The sequence below is a fragment of the Dromaius novaehollandiae genome, chromosome W (assembly GCF_036370855.1).
Source record: "Dromaius novaehollandiae isolate bDroNov1 chromosome W, bDroNov1.hap1, whole genome shotgun sequence".
Classification (NCBI taxonomy): domain Eukaryota; kingdom Metazoa; phylum Chordata; class Aves; order Casuariiformes; family Dromaiidae; genus Dromaius; species Dromaius novaehollandiae.
The window spans coordinates 61,262,735-61,279,908 of NC_088130.1; the positions used below are offsets into that span (position 1 = coordinate 61,262,735).

A 17,174-nucleotide genomic window follows, 5' to 3' on the forward strand; every position below is an offset into this window, starting at 1 on the left:
CTTTTGGTAAATGAGGCAGATAGTGTAAAGTGTATTGGCTACAGGTAGCCATTGCTGCACTAAAAAAAAGTTCCCAGTCAATTTGGTTGCCAAAGTGAGGAAGTTACTTACCTTCCCTTTGCCAAAATTTAAAGAATTTCCTAAAAAACAGTTTTCAGTCTACAGTGGTAACTAGAAGAAGAGTTCAGAGGAGTTTGGGGACATGCCTAGAGGCCCTGCCCCTAGTTTGTCTCTGTCGTAATAGAGACATGCTTGTAACTGCTGTCTCAATCTCCGGTGACGTATGGAGGGCTTGGGGAATCATATAGTCTTCACATACATCACATGTGAACGTGAATCACTGCTGCCTTATTACTGTCACCTTTGATCTCCAGACTTGAGAACAGGATGCTGAAGGGAAAGAGTCTATGGCAATGGTAGTTCAGAGGGGGCAAGAAGTTTGGTCTGCTGCCTTACTGAATATTTTAAATTGATAAAAAACTTGCATTGAAAAAGTTTACATGCAGCAGAGTCCTTCCTGGACTGAGGAAAGGTAATTACTTATTTCTGCAAGCTTTTTTCACAGTCACTACAAGCTCTCTCCTGCAAATTTAGACTTCCTTGGCCCCATTCCCTCTTTCTTCATGCTGGCTAATCCTCTGAAGAGAGAATCAGCATTATAAGCATCCAAAAGTTATAAGCAATTTTAACATCAGCAGCCACTGAAGCAGCCTGACATGAACACGCTGGCAGAAAAGGAAGGGCCCACCTTTCACTTCATCACACCACGACAACAGGGCAGCATTCTTAGAACGATGCAGCCAGACAACTGGCTACAGGAAAGCTCCAGGATGAGCACAGATGTCCTCAGGGACTGATGGCAGAAAAGGGCAGGGGAAATCCACAAAGAGGCACAGCAACAGAGAAGCCATAAGACAGAACCGATGAGAGAAACAACTGGCACAAAGAGAGATGGATGTCGAGCTGGAAAAGGCTGAAGTGACAGCATAGACGGTGCCTTGTGGTACAAGAGAAGGGAGAAAATGTGCAGGTAGCCCTAGAGCATTTGGATGCAATGACACCAAGAGTCTCTGCAGGGAGTCAAGTCAGACACAGAGGGCTCGTTCTGAGTTAAAGCCAATAAACTCAACAGACTCGAGCTTAGCCAGGTGCATCTGAACTCTTATCCACTCTATAGTACTGATATTATTCAAGTCACTCCAATCCACCTGCTACCAAAGATGAAATCCAACTGTAGCGCCATTCTGCTACACTGACATGACATGGAACAACTGCCTTAGAAAAAGCAGCACCCAAGCATGCAAAAACTTCTTTTCAAGTGACAAGCGTGCAGCTGGAGGATAAGGGGCTCCAAACAGTGAGAGAGCAGCCAGGAACTCAACTGCAAGGTCTTAAACACTCCTTGCAGAGAGATTGCATCACAGCAATAAGGGCTCTACTACACAAGAATGAAGATGACCAAGATAGTCTACCTAGCACATCACCACTTAAACCTGAATGACTACCCAGCTGTGCAGCCAGACAACGCAGAGAGAAGCATGACTTGGTGCAGTCAAGCATCAAAGGGACAGTCTCATCAACAGATGAGAAAGCAACTGAATCACTACCAAGAGTGACTCATGGGAGCTGCGAAGGGTTCCCCCCCCCCTTCTATTTGCATGTCACATCTATCACAGCTTTTGCTGAAGTTCGTCTACATTCCTTTTCTTCTGAAAGATCTCAGACTGGTCAAGCTGGAGCCATCCAGCTACTAACAGTAGCTGAAACAGGTTTCTCATTGGTAACTCAAGCCAGTTTAACTACTGTCAAGAACTGGTCTCTTTTGCTGCTATAGCCCTCATTTTGGGGGGGGGAAGAAATGTCTAGATTCCGGACCACATGAATTCTCAGAAGTAGCTCCCACCTAAGATTCAGACAAATGAAAGAGCAGATTTATGAGTAAGAGGACCCAAAATGCCAGAAGTTATCACCCACAATCAGTTCAGGACATCTTTGATTTTCACACAGAAAAAAGATGTGATTTTGAAAACTTACATCTTTTCCAAGCTACTACACACTGTAGAGGCTAAGTATGTAGAACTGAGGATGGATCCACTCACTCCAAAAGCTGCAAAAAGACCTGAATCCTTTTCATGCTGCTTGTATTAGATTCATGGACTACTAATGATTTGATGCTGAGAAACAGTGAAAAGTACTTCGATCTAAATGATTGGTTTATCTGTCACAGGTATTCCAGATTTAGAAAGCATTTTAAAAGTTTTACTACAACTACTTGTTTCAAAGCAAGTCAAAGGCTATGACCAACATCAGGATTCTGCATATAGCCTCATACAAATACAGTTGTAGACTGCCTGTTGTTTAGATAACACAAGTTAAAATTCTCTTATCAAAGCTTCCCAACCCAAGTATTCAACCCAAGCACTGTTACGCAGTTGAGATCTCTCAGATGGACTGACAGCAAAACACTGATTACAGGAGTTTAATACAAGGTGAATTCAGTTTTCAGATACTGCAATCTCCGAAGAGATGACATCACTCAAAAATCTGCAGCAACTACTTCTCCGTTGCACATTTAATAGTTCTCCAAACAATGAGCACGTTCAGCCAGCTAGCTGTCTGGAGGTGCTCCCCTTTCACAAAGTACGATGACATTGAGCCACGGATAACTGCTGTTTTGATAAAGTCACTGTAAAAGCAGATTTGACACTTTGTAACCACATCCCCTTCAGCAAAAAAGGCATCACTTTCACCAATCTTTAGAAAAAAAACATCTAAAGTGTATCTGCAGTAATCCCTTCAAGCGTCAATACAATCCAGAGATAAGGTGCATTATGGTGGTGGCTCTATTTGAAGACCAAGGAGCACAAACCAGACCATCACTGAACCGAACACAGGTATGAAGTTCTCATTTGACTTTCAACAGCCATTAGTTAAAATAAATCTAATGAGACGAAGACGTCTCATGTGATATAAGTACAAGTGATCGTGCTACGTTTAACCAGTTTCAGGGTAGGGATTACAACAATGACGAAGGGGGACGGGAGGAAGGGGAGAGCTAGGGATGAAATATCCCTACTGCACACAAAATCCACATTTCAAACTTTAGATCTCTCCTCTGAAAATCTGTCTGGATTGTTTAAAGACAGTCTCTAAGCATCAAATTAATTTAGCTTGTTACTTTCTGTGAAATGACTGAGGGGTAGAGGTACTGGAACCAGTAAAATGGTGTTTCTTTTAGAAGCATTTCTAGAATACATGAGTGGGAAGGACAGGGAGAAAAGAGTCCCTGAAGAGTAGGTCTATGTGCTTATCACATTACTGGATTATGAGACAACACATTCTTTAATGATGCCAACAACTTCCATTAAGGAGCTCTTCATGGAGATGTTGAATAGCATCTTCCTAGCAGTGACAAGCGTTAAGAGAAATTGATTTTTCAAATTGTGCAGTTGCTTAACGTGACATAGTGCCCAATTATATCTTCTGCTTCATTATATATCCAATTTAATTCCCCACTGACTGAAGACAGCTTTTCTACACTCCATCTGAAAAGCACTGCATCTCTCTTGCTCTATTGTTCCATATAGATTCATGGCAATGAATATTAGACAGCTATAGCTATGCAGCTCTCCTCACATAATGTCCCACTCTGCTCACTAAAGACATTGCACTTGTTAAAAGCACATATTATTTGAGTTGGTTAAGGATTTAAGGCTCTTAACCAATAACAGACAGCCCCACTCCTCCTTTAAAGTCCTGACTGTTCGTTTGGGCCATAAGGTAATTTGCCATAAATTCCACCCAGCAATAGGGGAAAAAGGAAATGCAGTAAATTAATACACCAGGTTTTTCAATCACTGAATCATGTATCAGTCATACAAGTTTCCACTGAAGCTGAAACTTACGAACTGCACAAGCATCTAGAACTACAAGTTTCACATGCAGGGGCATAAAAAAAGGAAATTACTCATCTACCACACACACTGGTCAAAGCTGAGCAGTGCAAGCTTTTCTTTTGGCCAGAGACTATCTTGGCAAACAAGAGTATGGAAGATGCACTTATTCTAAGTTCGCATTTCACTGTGTCAATGAACAGGTAACCTATTTAAAAAGGAGGCTTTCCAAAAAAGGAGTGCTATCATAAGAGAAAGCTATCTCCAACTAACATTTAAGACAGGTCTGACTTCCAAACCCTTGGCAAATAAGGGGATAGCTCAGGTTCTGCTGAGTCTAAGGGTAGATGTGGATTTAGGGTGTAGTTTCTACTACCAACTTACCTAAGTTATTTAAGATCATCTAAACAGAAAAGTGGAGGAACAAAACCATGGGTTTACATCTTCTCTGCCTCTTGAGAAAAATCAGCTTCGTCAGCCTCAAAAGGTTGTAACACCACTAAGAAAAGGGTGGCCATCTAGAAATAGGAGTCTTTCTTCCCCTCCTTGGTATACTACAGAAACAAAAGCTATTTGAATGATAAATTATAGCTGAATATATAAATATGTTATGTGATTCCTACTACAATCAGGGGGAAGGAAACAGACATGGAAAAGATGATCCAGCACTCTATCAGTGAGAGCTATAGTAAGCCCACAATGAAATAACAAAATAAATCCTAAATTTGATGGAATATAGACGAGCAGAATAACTGCTTTTACCCACCATTTTCATACATAAAGTTTCGGACAGAAAATATCTACCACTTCGGAGAGCTGAAAAGAGTCACATGGATGGCATCTAGTAACTACTAGCAAGTTTAGCTGCTTCAGCTTAATTAGCACAAGATATACTACTAAGAAAGAGGCAAATCCTTAACAGTAGTCTTAGCACTGGCTAGAGTCAGGTATAAATGTCACTTTTCTAGCTAACCCACTTCAGAAGAAAGGTTATAATTTAATTTAAGCCTCCTCTAGTCAGAGGCACCTATGGGACAGCTGCTAGCTTCAGTGGTAAAATGCCCCAATTTTTCTGTTGTTTTGGTCAAGATGGATGAAAAATACTAGAACATCCTGCACATTTAAAATACAAGTCTGGAACCCAGAACAGCTTAAGCTGAATAAGCTTAAATACACTACTTGTTGTAGTGAGATTTCAATAAGCAACAACCTCACTATGAAGTACTTGAATATTGTTAATACTTCAGACTATCCCCAGTTATGTATGAGAGCTAGACACTCTCAACATGCCGCCAACATAAAATTACTTTTGCCATTAACCAGAACATCCCACCTCTTTAATCCAGAAATAACAGAATCTGTGCAGTTTCAAGCTTTCTTCTTATGCTCGTTGAGCAAGAGAAAAGTACAAGTAGTTCGTGTTATGTTACACAGAAATAAGTTCAGTTCTGTGGGCAATACCAGTATCTACTATCACTATAGAAACTAGAACTCCATTCAATTCTTTTACGGCAAAAAGCAGTACGTATTCTCTTGCTAAATGCTAATTAACTGGGACTTAATGTATTTAAGCACACTATAGCAATTAAATGACTCTCCACTTTCAAAAGAAGTCCGTTTCAAAGCAAGCTATACTGTTAACCTTTTCTGTGCTAAAGCTCAGAAGAGAAATGGTACTATATATTCATAGTTCTGTTCTTGGCTAGCACTTTTGTGAAGTATGGATGCTTATGAAACTATTTTTTAAACAAAGCAGGCAAAAAAATATCCAGCAAGAAATCAAGATGGACAGAAGTTTTAAAACAGAAAACTAAGATCTGCTAGCAGGCCAAATGTCAGCTGCCATTTCATATATTCAAGCTCAGCCAAAGTACGTGTATTGTGCTCTGCAAGAATAACAGAGTCAGTGTTAAACTACTGTAAATTCACCAATCTTCCCACTTGTACTAGAGTCACATGCCTGACCCACTCTCACCGCACACTCCCAGCAAAACTCACTATGATACTGACAGAAAATACAGCCTTTTTAACCACTCCACCTAAAAGCAGCTCTCTCTGACCTGCAACGCACAGGCTAAAACCTCGAACTAAGCATGGGACCTACCACTTCAAAACCCTGCTTGCAGCCTCAGCAAGTTAAATCCAGTTTAAGCACATGTAAGGCCATCAGCAGCCTTCTCCCACTTCCTAGATCTCTGCGACATAACGTAGAGGAAACTGCTGAACTTTTCCAGCATTGTGGCACCTCATTTCTTCTCTAACATACCTCATTTCTCCCAAATTGGAGAGCCAAATTCTGAGAACGCAAGATCTCTGCAAATTCACTTAATTGAGAAGAATTTGAGTGATCACAGGTAGTATTACAGTAAAGAACAGAGCTCCACATTTAAAGATGCCAATCTCTCAGTGTTGTCTGTTCTCCAAGAGCTCCCCCATTTCCCACTGGAACAAATTATTCTTCCACAGAATATGCACTTTGAGACACAGGGGAGCAGGAGTTTTGAAAACTTCTTACTACTGAAACCTCAGAGCTGATCATAGGCTACATTGAAAAGTGTTCCTACCAAACACTTTCCAGAAAAGTGAGTATGTCTAAAAACACATGCCATTTCAAACAAGCTTTCCTGATGTTCAAAACATGACTCCTTATTGCCCTCAAGACACAGGCAAACCAAGCTTAGGAAAGAGATCTGAATCTGCCTTAGGTACTACAGATGTGACCAGTTTTTCAGACACTCTTGACTTTTGTGGAGGTTTAAGCACTTCTCCCACCAATCAAGATGTCACTGGCACAGCCTCAGCTTCCAGTGCCAGCTCATTTCATCCTAAATTCGTATCTATTGGCCTAGTAGGAGTGATATATCTGTCATTATCCAACCCTTGTTGTAAAGCTGAGATCAAAAAAAAAAAAAAAGCATATACAGAAATACACAGCTGAAGAGATCCCAAGCTTTGCTGCACTGACATACAAAGCTTACAGACAAGGAAAAATTGACCACTACTTCAGGTGAACACTCACTTCAGCTATTTTTACAAGTTCCCTAAGCTGAGGTCTCAGCAATACCACGTTCCTTCCCAGACTAACACAACAGAACAAGGCAACTAAACTGAAACCTAAAAGTGAGTCAAGCTAATAAAATATCATCCCATGGCAGTAAGGTCTAAGCAAGAACCAATCGCATTTCATCTCCAGATACAGTATCAGTTAAGACTGCTTTCATCTTTCAAGTTTTTTTTCCTAGATAGGATTGAATGACTGTGTTAAAAAGATGATTTAGAAGGGAAATAGTATGAGTAGTTAACACCGAATTCAGTTCTGCTACCAGAAGTCATGTTTCAAATAAAGAAAACAAGTTCCACTCATTTTAATTAAATGTAGAACAAGTGCAAAACAGAGCACAGAGAATGCAAAACAAAGTGAATGCCTATACCTTAAGTGTTAGACCTTCATTGTTTCTTCAAAAGGTCTGTGAAAGAAGACTAAAGCTGGTAGCAAAGATCAAGTCCTGCTCTTTAAAACACACAGGAACAGAAGTGTCATCATCTGGTATCGAAAAAAAACAGACATAAAACAGCAGGAGCCATCAGAACAGGCTCAGCAAAGTGGTGGTACCAACATTAAGTACACTTCTGCATTTAACTCATTTGGATCACAAGAAATTAAGGTGTCTTTAGTGAGCTTGTCTAGCATAGAAAAACATGAACCTAGCTTTGTGCAGAGAAGTCAAACTGAGTTTGCCTTAAACTATAATAGCTGGTTTATTACAAAAACAGAAAAGTCAAATCACGGATTAGAAAGCTTTAAAGCAGCCTATGCTACCTGAAGGCAGCACACTCCAGTGCTGAAACAAACTTCTTCCTTGCAATCTCTTGATTTTGGGGTTCCCAAGCAGCACAGGCCACTATTTAAGGCCACTATTTGGGACTGCTACCGGTTCAGCCAGTAGTCCAGTTGAGCTCAGAAAAGGAAGTGACAAACAATAGGAAAAAAGGTCAGTATGTCAGTTAAACAAGGTCAACTGCATGTTTGCAACTGCCACAGCCAAGCTTACCAGTAGTTAGCACATAAACATATGCAAATAACCCTCACCCTTTTCAGAAGGAAAGCAGAGCAGCTACCAAATCCCTTAGACACATCTTTCAGCCACATTCCAGTTGGTAAACTCACTTTTACAGAAAGGCTTTCTGAAGCTGTCTGCATCACAGGTGCAATTCCTCCCCGCTAAACAGAGGCCACCAGCTACAGGCAGGCAAGATATTCAGCAGATTCTTAAGCATCATAAAGTGATCCCTATACCCATATTTTTAATTCCAATTGTTTCCACGTTAAAACAAGTTTACAATTCCTCACTAAACGGAGAAAGAAAAAAGCCACCTATGAACAGGTCTGCTTTCTCTAAGACAGCAATTCTATCTGCTCTTCCAGCATTGCAGTCCTCTGTTGGGAGTTAGTGTTTGGAGCAGACACATTTGGGAACAAGCGCAGACTGGAAACCTGCTCTTCACTACAAACACAGAATGATCTTTCTGTCAGGAAAATACAGGACAAAACCCAGAAAGCCATGAAGCACTGGAAGTGAAACACAGTTACCAGCCACCCAAAGATATGAGCATATGAAGACTGAACTACAATCTCTGGCTCAAGTGGGATGAAAACTGGAAAAGAAGCCATAACCACTGAAATACACTTGCAGATGAAGTCTAAAAGGCTACAGGATATTCATACTGCCAGGAACCGAATACCCTTACACACACTTCCCCCCAAACCTTTCCCCAGAGCAGAAAGTCCTTTTGCTGAATTTCATTAGATCATCAACACCACCTAGTTCTCACACAACACTTCACAACAGTAATTTTTGAAGCACTTAACAAGGAATAAAAGCTATCCCTGTTTTGCAGGTGTGGGGAATGAGGTACAAAGATGAAGCAGTTTGCCCACTGTCATCCAGCTCAGCCAGCGACAAAACCAGAACAGAACTTGTATTTCCCAAATCCACAGCATTTCGTCGTATTATTCTCTCAAGTCTGGTCCTCCAGCATTGCTGTCCTTCAATTTTCCCTTTTAAACCACTCCTGTTCAGCTTTTCATCTTACTCTAAAAACCCTAAAGATGTTCTTCTGGATTTATAATATGAAATTGGATTCATTCAAGAAAATTTTCTAAATTACTATTTCGAATTCATTTAAATTTGCAATTTTGGCATACGCTATTTTCAGTCTCACTTACTGGTACAGATTTTTCCTCCTGCATATTAACAATTTCTTCAACAGCATCAGTAATGAATGCAAGCACTGAAACACTTAAAACTATGAATAACAGAAGAAACAGCTCATTTTGCATGCAAGAGAAGCCTTCAGAAACACATTAACCCCCTTTCCTTAGGAAATTTCAGCAAGTTTGACTCAGCTTCAGCAACTTTTAGCCTTACTTTCATTTCATAACTAGACTGGAGTAAGTTGCTGAGTGTAATAGTCCCATGACCATCTAACAGCTGTGCCTACAGCTTTTCCTCTCCAAGTATCTCACAAACTAGCAGCAACACAGGACTGCTTACGGTATATAAATCCATCTCAGTACAGAGACAAGCATTACAGTGGAGAAAAAAAGAAATAAGAAAACATACAACAAACCCACTTCCTGCTGCTTTGTAAGAGGAAAGCGGAAAGACTATGGGTTGACTGTTTCCCAACTCAAATGTTATATTCCCCTTCCCTGACATCTGAGAATCAGTCCAGTCTGCCCCTCTTAATGAGAGCATCCAATTCAATGCAGCTTAACTTTAGAAAACAAATCCAGCCCTGTGTGCTAATGACAGATGCATCCAGTCCTGCAGTAACATTAAATTACAGGAGGAACGTGGCTTGAAAAGGGCTTGCAGTGAATAAGATAGATAAACGACTTCTCTCCCAACTTGATGTGAAAGAAGGAAGACCTTTACATTACTAAGTAGAATCAATCTATTCAGAATACAGACAACTCCTTGCACTTAATATTGGCTTATTTCAAGTGCCCATTTCCTTGAAGAGGGGAAAGGAGCTAGATAGGAACTTTCTCATCAGTCCAATACCATATTATATTCAGCACATACCAAAAGAAAGTGGCACATATACACACTTGGTTGACATGGTGCCATAGTCCCCAGCTCCAAAAGCAGCTTAGACCACCAAGCTCTTCATGTCATATTCAACTTCTTGACCGTTGTCTGCCTTCATTTACCTTATATCTCATAATATGCTTGTGGGGTTTCTAAAACTGTATTTACTAAGACTTTTCCAGTTGAAGATCTTCAGGTAAAAGCAGCTATGGTACATAAGCATTACATTCATGTCCATGCTTGAATTTGCTAGCTTTCACTTTGCATACAAATAAACCCAAACTGGACAGTATTAGTGAAAAGCAATAAGCTTTTTTTACTATCTTTATCTGCACTTGCTTTTTAAAGAAATCACATCTCTAAAATCAGACATTCAGTGGTCTAGAAACATTAATAGCATTTATGGACTTTCTACCAGCCATCAAAAGAATTCCTAGTAAGTCAGCAGAAATCATATATTAAACTCCCTTCTACAAACAAGAAGGAAGCCTGACTGCAGATCCCCAAAACTCTGCTCTGCTAAGGTATAAATCAGAATTGCACTGCTGTTCTTCCAGAGACAGTTCTGCGGCCTAATTGCATTTCGCATCTCTCCATCTCTCAGCACTTTTGAACCATTTTGGACCCAAACGCTTGTGCTAGTTTTAGCATTGCATGAGACTTAACAGCTATGAGAGTCCTGAAGTATTTCCCCGCACAAACACACACACAAATCTGGCAATTCTTCAAATTAAAATAATTAGTTGAATATTGGTTGATTAAAACTTGATAAACAACTTCCTTACTCAAACATTTTAAGGTCATTCCTCAGGACAGTGCCTAGAAGATGACATTACTGATGGCTCTCTACCTGCAGTTACTTTTATAACTTAAGCACATAACTCTGTCAACCAGTGACCATTGACAGAATTACAGCTTGATTGATAAGTAATCTAGGTTTATAGAGAGTTCACAAGTCTCAGTGGCATATAATACTATGGAAACCTGCCTCTAAAATCTCTATGCAACACTAGCCTCTGACTGCATAATGCTTTTGTACTACCATAATTTCTCCATCCATTTGTTTGTAAAGCTCCAGGTGATACTTGATTTAGGGGGGTACATTAACTTACTCATTCCTCCTCCCCCCCAATAAAGAACCTAAATATACTTACTGAAAAGCACAATTAAAAAGCCTGCATTTTTATACTGCTAGGTACGCAGCAAGCAAAGTGAAAGTCAATACCTTTCAGCATTTTTCTAATGAGAAGTCAAATAGAGACTGGCAATAAACTGCCTATGGTCACCTAATACTTAATTAAAAGATAAAAACACATTCTTTTTTCAGACTACATGCAGCATAAAGCCTTTTAATCCTTCCCCCCCCCCAATTTTATTCCAGATGATTAATGGTTATTTTATTCATATAAACTCCTTTCTCTACTTCAAGTACCTCGCATACTCCTATTTCAAGTTATCATACATTACTGTGCAAAGACGCCATATGATAGCCTTAGTCATTAGGGTGGAACCCGGTGTAGCTTTGCTACATTAGAAAATGAAATATACGTTCTCTAACAATTAATTTGCAAGCTGCTTATCAACCAAGAGTCTAATTTTCTTTTAGAGTCCAGAGCTGATGAAGCAAATCAAACTGAATGCAAAAGCACATCTCCATATCTAAAGCACAACACTAACACTGACATAATGCAGTTGGTAACACACAGAATCTTAGAAATCCAGCCTCCAAAGCTTGGGGGATAAATCTCTCCAGTCATTTCATTCGTGGCTTCATCTGCTACTAGCCTAGAGAGGTCAAACAGTGCAAGCACAGACATACATTAGAAAAGGGCTTAAATGATCTTTCACATAATCTAGTGGACAGCTATGTTGAATGCTGATCTCCAACAACATAAACTGGACTTTAAACAGCAGCTCACAACTCTATTACTAGTTTCCAAAATACCAACTCCCAATAGCTAAATAACTTAAGCATATTCATATTCAGTCCATCTTCCACATCAAGAACTGACTGCTACTTGGACAGGACTCGTGCTTTCCCAATTTTCTTAGTTAAAATGTTATTCCTGTGTCAGACTTACTGATAAAAAGGTAGCTGAGAAAGTACAAGCTAAGAATTTCCATCTGAACTCTAATAGTTAAGATGGAGACTATAATGCAACTGATGCAATATGGTATTTTGAACAAATACTCTTTCCCTTCTAAAGAAGGTTTAAAACATAAGCCAGAGCAGTAATGTTGTGTTCCCTCTTTTATATACTCGCATATTTCAAATAAGCATGGTGTAAAGCTTAAAGGATTCTGAAGAAAGCTTGCAACCTTTTAAAGATAAAAAGCACAATTAAGTCAGGATGTACAAGCTGTTCTTTCAAAATTCCCAAGCACCAAAAAGACTATTTCTTAAACATTTAAGAAAACTCTCACATGCAAGCAAGATTGGAATAAATCCGATCATTTAAAAGAAAAATAACGTTAAGTTCCTCTTAGAAGACCTCAGTACAAGGCTACGCTGACTGCAAGAGGTCATTAGGGACACAGAGCAGAAGCTTAGTCAGACCAAGTCAGACAGTCAAAGCATTAAGCAATGGACTAACATACCAGAGAGGATTACCTACCTAGGTAGTTAACACAGAAAGACCATGAGCTCAGGCCTGTATCACAATCAACCGCAATCCTGATGATCAACTGCAGACTGGTACAAGGTGTAAGATCAATAATGTTGCCTTCCTAATTATCAGAGCAAGCAAACGCAGTACAGGGAAGAGAAACCTATCTTTGATGCATTCTAGAAGACCTAGTTTTTAAACACAAAAAGTTATTTATAGTTTGTAAACACCCCTTTCCCCCCACCCCTTCCTTGAAACAGTAGTTTTTGAAAAAGCTTTCCAGAGCTTTTCAATTACAGTTCCTCCAGACCTCCTTTACAATGTCATTGATTTGATTTAAACTGATCAATTTTATATAGACAGTAAAGCCTTTAGCCAAGTCCAGTAATAGTTGAAGCTATGAAGTTTCTTAAGATTGAAAAGACTGTGGACAATTACATTACAAACAAAACATAAAAGGAGTCCAGACTAGGAGTTTCCATCTAATAAAACAAATATTGACTAACTGATCAGTGATTAATTTAAAGCTAGCACCAACTGCAGAGTTCAGGAACAAGCTGATGTCAAAAACTTAGGGTACAAAGACTAGATATGGACAACAATACAGAGAATATTCTGAATTATCAATCCCTGAAGTTTGTGGAAGCAACATAAAACCCATACAACTATACAATAAAAAGATGGGGAAAGTGATGCCTACTGCAGCATTATAGCACTTCTCCCACCGGCACCACCCAAAACAGCCCATGTGACAGTACTGGATGAGATGGTCCACTGGATTGGTCCAGAAATCTAATTCTTCTATTGCTAATTAGAGATTATCTCTAGGATAACAAGTACTGGGCATTACTAGACACCATGTGAACAACAGAGGCAGAGTTCTTCCACATGTTTTTAATGACTTTTACCTATCAGCTATCAAGATAAGCTTAAAAAAACGTTTGGCAGCTGAGCAGTGCAGCTGAATATATTCAGAGAAATATTCCGAAACTGAAGTTCAAGTCATTAAGGAGAAACTAACATTTATCCATTTATACACCTAAGAGATTTTTTCCCCCTTCAAAGTTTCAGGTAATTATGTTTCTATTTTCACTGGACTTATGCAGAGCCACTGCTCTTTGTAGGAGCAATGTTTTCCCTGACTTCTTTGTTCCACAGTGCCCTGCACAGGAAAAACAAAAAAACCCTCAGCAATCAAACTCACAGGCAGGATCCAACCTATGAGACAGCAATGAAGGTGCAATCACTTTCAGTTTTGTTTCAGAGGCTTTAAAACCATGGGCTTGCAAAAGCTAAATTTCAAGGTTACATATTTTCTCTCCCACTACCCTTGGAATTAAAGCTTTGTTTAAAAAGTTTAAGTCAGCCAGTTGCAGTGGTGATCGAACACAGCAATGCCACATTCAAATCGCAGTTCTGTGCGTACATTAAAGTCATTAAGTAGCAGTACTACTGCAGTATTGCAGCATACAGATGTTAGCCTAACACCACACTGGCCTTGCGCAGCTCAGCTCACCTCTGCTGTGCTGCTACCGCACCTATAGAGCTCAGCCCCATTCCCTTCCCCATGGCTAGGGTAGTGCTGTGCACACAGCTCTGTTCTGCGCAGGGGAGAGGAAGGGGCCAAAAGCCTCCTGCCCACACCCCTGCAAAATGCTGTTGCAGAACGGAGATATGGGGTATGCAGGGTCAGCCCTAGGAAGAGAGCAGCTGCAGGAGTGTCTGCACTGGAATAGAAAGCCCTGTACCCCAAGGGGCTGGCAAGGAAGGCGAGGAAGAGGTCTAGGTGACTGGAGTACCGCTTCTTGCTCTAACCTAGGATCTAGAGTGTTAGGGAAAAGAGGAAGACCCTGCCTCAAACACACACACACCACCCACAAAAGCGTCAAGCCCCCAACAGCTTTTGAGATGCAGCGTTTCATGTTCCTTTTATCAGCACCATAGAAACTGAAATTTTATCAGCAGTCACTACTCGTTTGTTCCTTATTTTGGCAATATTCACTTGTTATTTAGGAATATCCATCTCAAAGTGTTTAAACTCAAGATAAATACAACGTTAGGAGTCAGAGTCCAGGAAAACAGCTACATTAGTTTTACAGCTAAGTGCCAGAGTCCACCTGCTTATATCTATGCTAATGAGACAGCATCAACATCATAAACACTCTGCAAAATTTCTTTTTTTTTTTTCTAACTTTTTAAAAATAATTTGGGGAATAAAAACATTTCATAAAGCAGTTACTCATTTTTTGTGTTATAACTTCTTTTAATACTTGAAAAAACAAAGCAATCCTAACTCTCCCTTTACAATGATAGACTCTGAGCTATTAAGCCTCAGAAAAAGAGACTCTGACTTACATTAAATAGCTTCACAAAGGCATTAGCTATTTTACTAATAACAAGCACTGAGCTAAACGGCATTATCAGGAAGTTAGAAACTACAAGACTGATTGATTCTTACACCAGGGTAAACATATCCATGGTATGTTTGCCTCTCAAATGCAGAGGAAGAGAGGATCCTCTTCCCAATTCAAAAGCAGAACAGCTAACTGGAAAAGATCCAGAAATAGGTAGTAAGTACTAATAGAGATATAGAGGGCTATTGCTCAATAGGAAACAAGACTTTGGCTCTCAAGCCTAGAACAGATACACCCAAAGAGTGAACGCAGTATAAATCTATGAAGTCATGAGTGGCACAGGGAAGATGAGTACTATGTTTCTCACAACACAAAAGCCAGAGAGAAACACGTTATTTGAAGGCAGGCTTGACAACAAACACACTCGCACAAACCCACCTCCAAACAAAAGCAGATGATTCTTCACAGATTTCATTAATGCGGTGGGTAAGCCTTTACTCCCAAATACCCGTGGACGCTAAACATTTACCCAGATTCCAGCAGCAACCAATTCTCAGAAGACAAACTCCTCAAGGGCTATTAAGCACAGAGACGGTCTCTTCTGCCTCAGACAGCTCCCGAGGCCCGGAAAGCAGGAGACTTTACCGAAAGGAGAGTCACCCTGCTTGCCTGGTCCCTCTGCCCGAGAAGAGCGCCAGGACCGCGGCCCTCCAAGCCGACCCGGCCAGGTTTTGCGCCCGTTAAACAGCACTTTCAGAGACGGCACCGCGGGTGCGGCAAACGGGCAGCCCGCACGTCACCGCGGCCCGCCCCGGGGCGAGCAGCCCGCCGAGCCCTGCCCGGGCCAGCAGCGGCTGCGAAGTTTCGGCGCCGCCGGGGCGGATGGCCCGGCAGCGGCTGGCTACAGTGCCCCGGCCGGAGGGCGCGGCAGAGCCGCCGGGGCCCGGCCCGGCCCGCGCGAGGGGGCGCCGGGAGCCCCCCCGCCGCGGCGAGGGTAGAGCCGCCCCGCTAGGCCCCCGGGACCGGCCGCCCCCACCCCGGGACAACAGAGGGGCTCCGCCCCCACCCCTTCCCCGGGCCCGCTCGTTACCTGCGCGGCGCCTCGCGGCCCCCCGGCTGGCGGCTCCGGCTGCCCTCACGGCCACTGCCCCCCGCCCCCCCCCTACGGAGCCCGCACAGCGTCGCCACCTCCAGCCCCACGAGCGGGCGACGCCATCTTGTCTACCTGCCCTCCGCCTTGCCTCCCCGGCGACGCGCTGGCGTCACGCCGCGCGGTCACCTGCCCGCGTCGGCCCAATCGGGAGGCGCTCTCGATGACGTCACCTCCCCGGGGCGCGGGGTGGGGCGGGTGGGCGGGGCGAGGAGCGGGAGCCCCGCCCCTTCCAGCGAGGGGCGGGGCGGCGGGGCGTGGCCGCGGGGCGCGTCGCCTCACGGGGGGGCGCCGCCCTCGCCGCCGGCCGCGCTGCTGTGGGGGCGAGGCCCCAGGGGCTCCCCGAGGGCTGGAGAAAGGAGGCCCGGCCCACCCGGAGGGGGAGTTACCTCCCCCGCCGGCACGAAGCCCCCTTCACGCGGCCTCGTCCCTCGGCGGCCTCCTGCGCCTCGACGCCTCTGCCCGGGCCTGGGGGGTTCTTTTCTCTTCTTCTTCTTTTCTCCTTTTTTTCAGTTTGGCTTTTCCTGGCACCTTTGCCTTTGAGGTTTTTTTTTTTGTTGCTGTTTACCAGATGACAACACAAAAAAATGGTATGAAAGAAATGTTTTTTATTTCAGGAAAATAATATGTTCATGGGTTTCAGGTGATTTGAGGCACCACAGGGTTTCAAGTGCTCGGGAGCTGGCTTTTTTGCAGTTTGCCTGCATATCACCCATCTCTCTCCCCCTTCCTCTCTCCCTTTTCTGTTCTCTGCAGTGTCACTTGCAAGGCAGCAGTACTGGAAGTCCTGATAGTCTGGGGTTATCTTTGGCAGCCTAAGAAAGAGCACAATAGCCTGGTGTCAGGCAGCTGTTTTACTATTCTTTTTTTTTCACCTCCTGCTCCCAGAAGAGGCATTCGGGTTATTGGGTTTGGGCTATTCTGTCTCTAGCTTTCACTTTTATAAGCATAGAAAAAAATGCTTAGGAGCGATGTGCACATAAGTACACGTTCATCCCAGGCAGTTTTAAAGGAGCGTGATTAAACAGAAATATTGCAGGTGCCCTTCCATTCCCCTGGACCAAAGGAATTTGCTG

The 17,174-nt window shown here is 42.3% G+C and overlaps 1 protein-coding gene across 2 annotated transcripts in view; it reads right to left on the reverse strand.

The window, feature by feature from the left end:
- LOC112987798 (ubiquitin-associated protein 1) overlaps nucleotides 1-16,258 on the reverse strand; it is a 35,511-nt gene extending 19,253 nt beyond the window's left edge. The window contains exon 1 of one of the 2 annotated variants that reach the window (XM_064500471.1): nucleotides 16,174-16,258. The gene's annotated coding sequence lies outside the window, so the exon portion shown is untranslated. Of the gene's footprint in view, nucleotides 1-16,038 lie in introns of both variants that reach the window. The other variant, XM_064500472.1, reaches the window with a different exon arrangement.
- Between the last annotated feature and the right edge of the window lie 916 nt (nucleotides 16,259-17,174).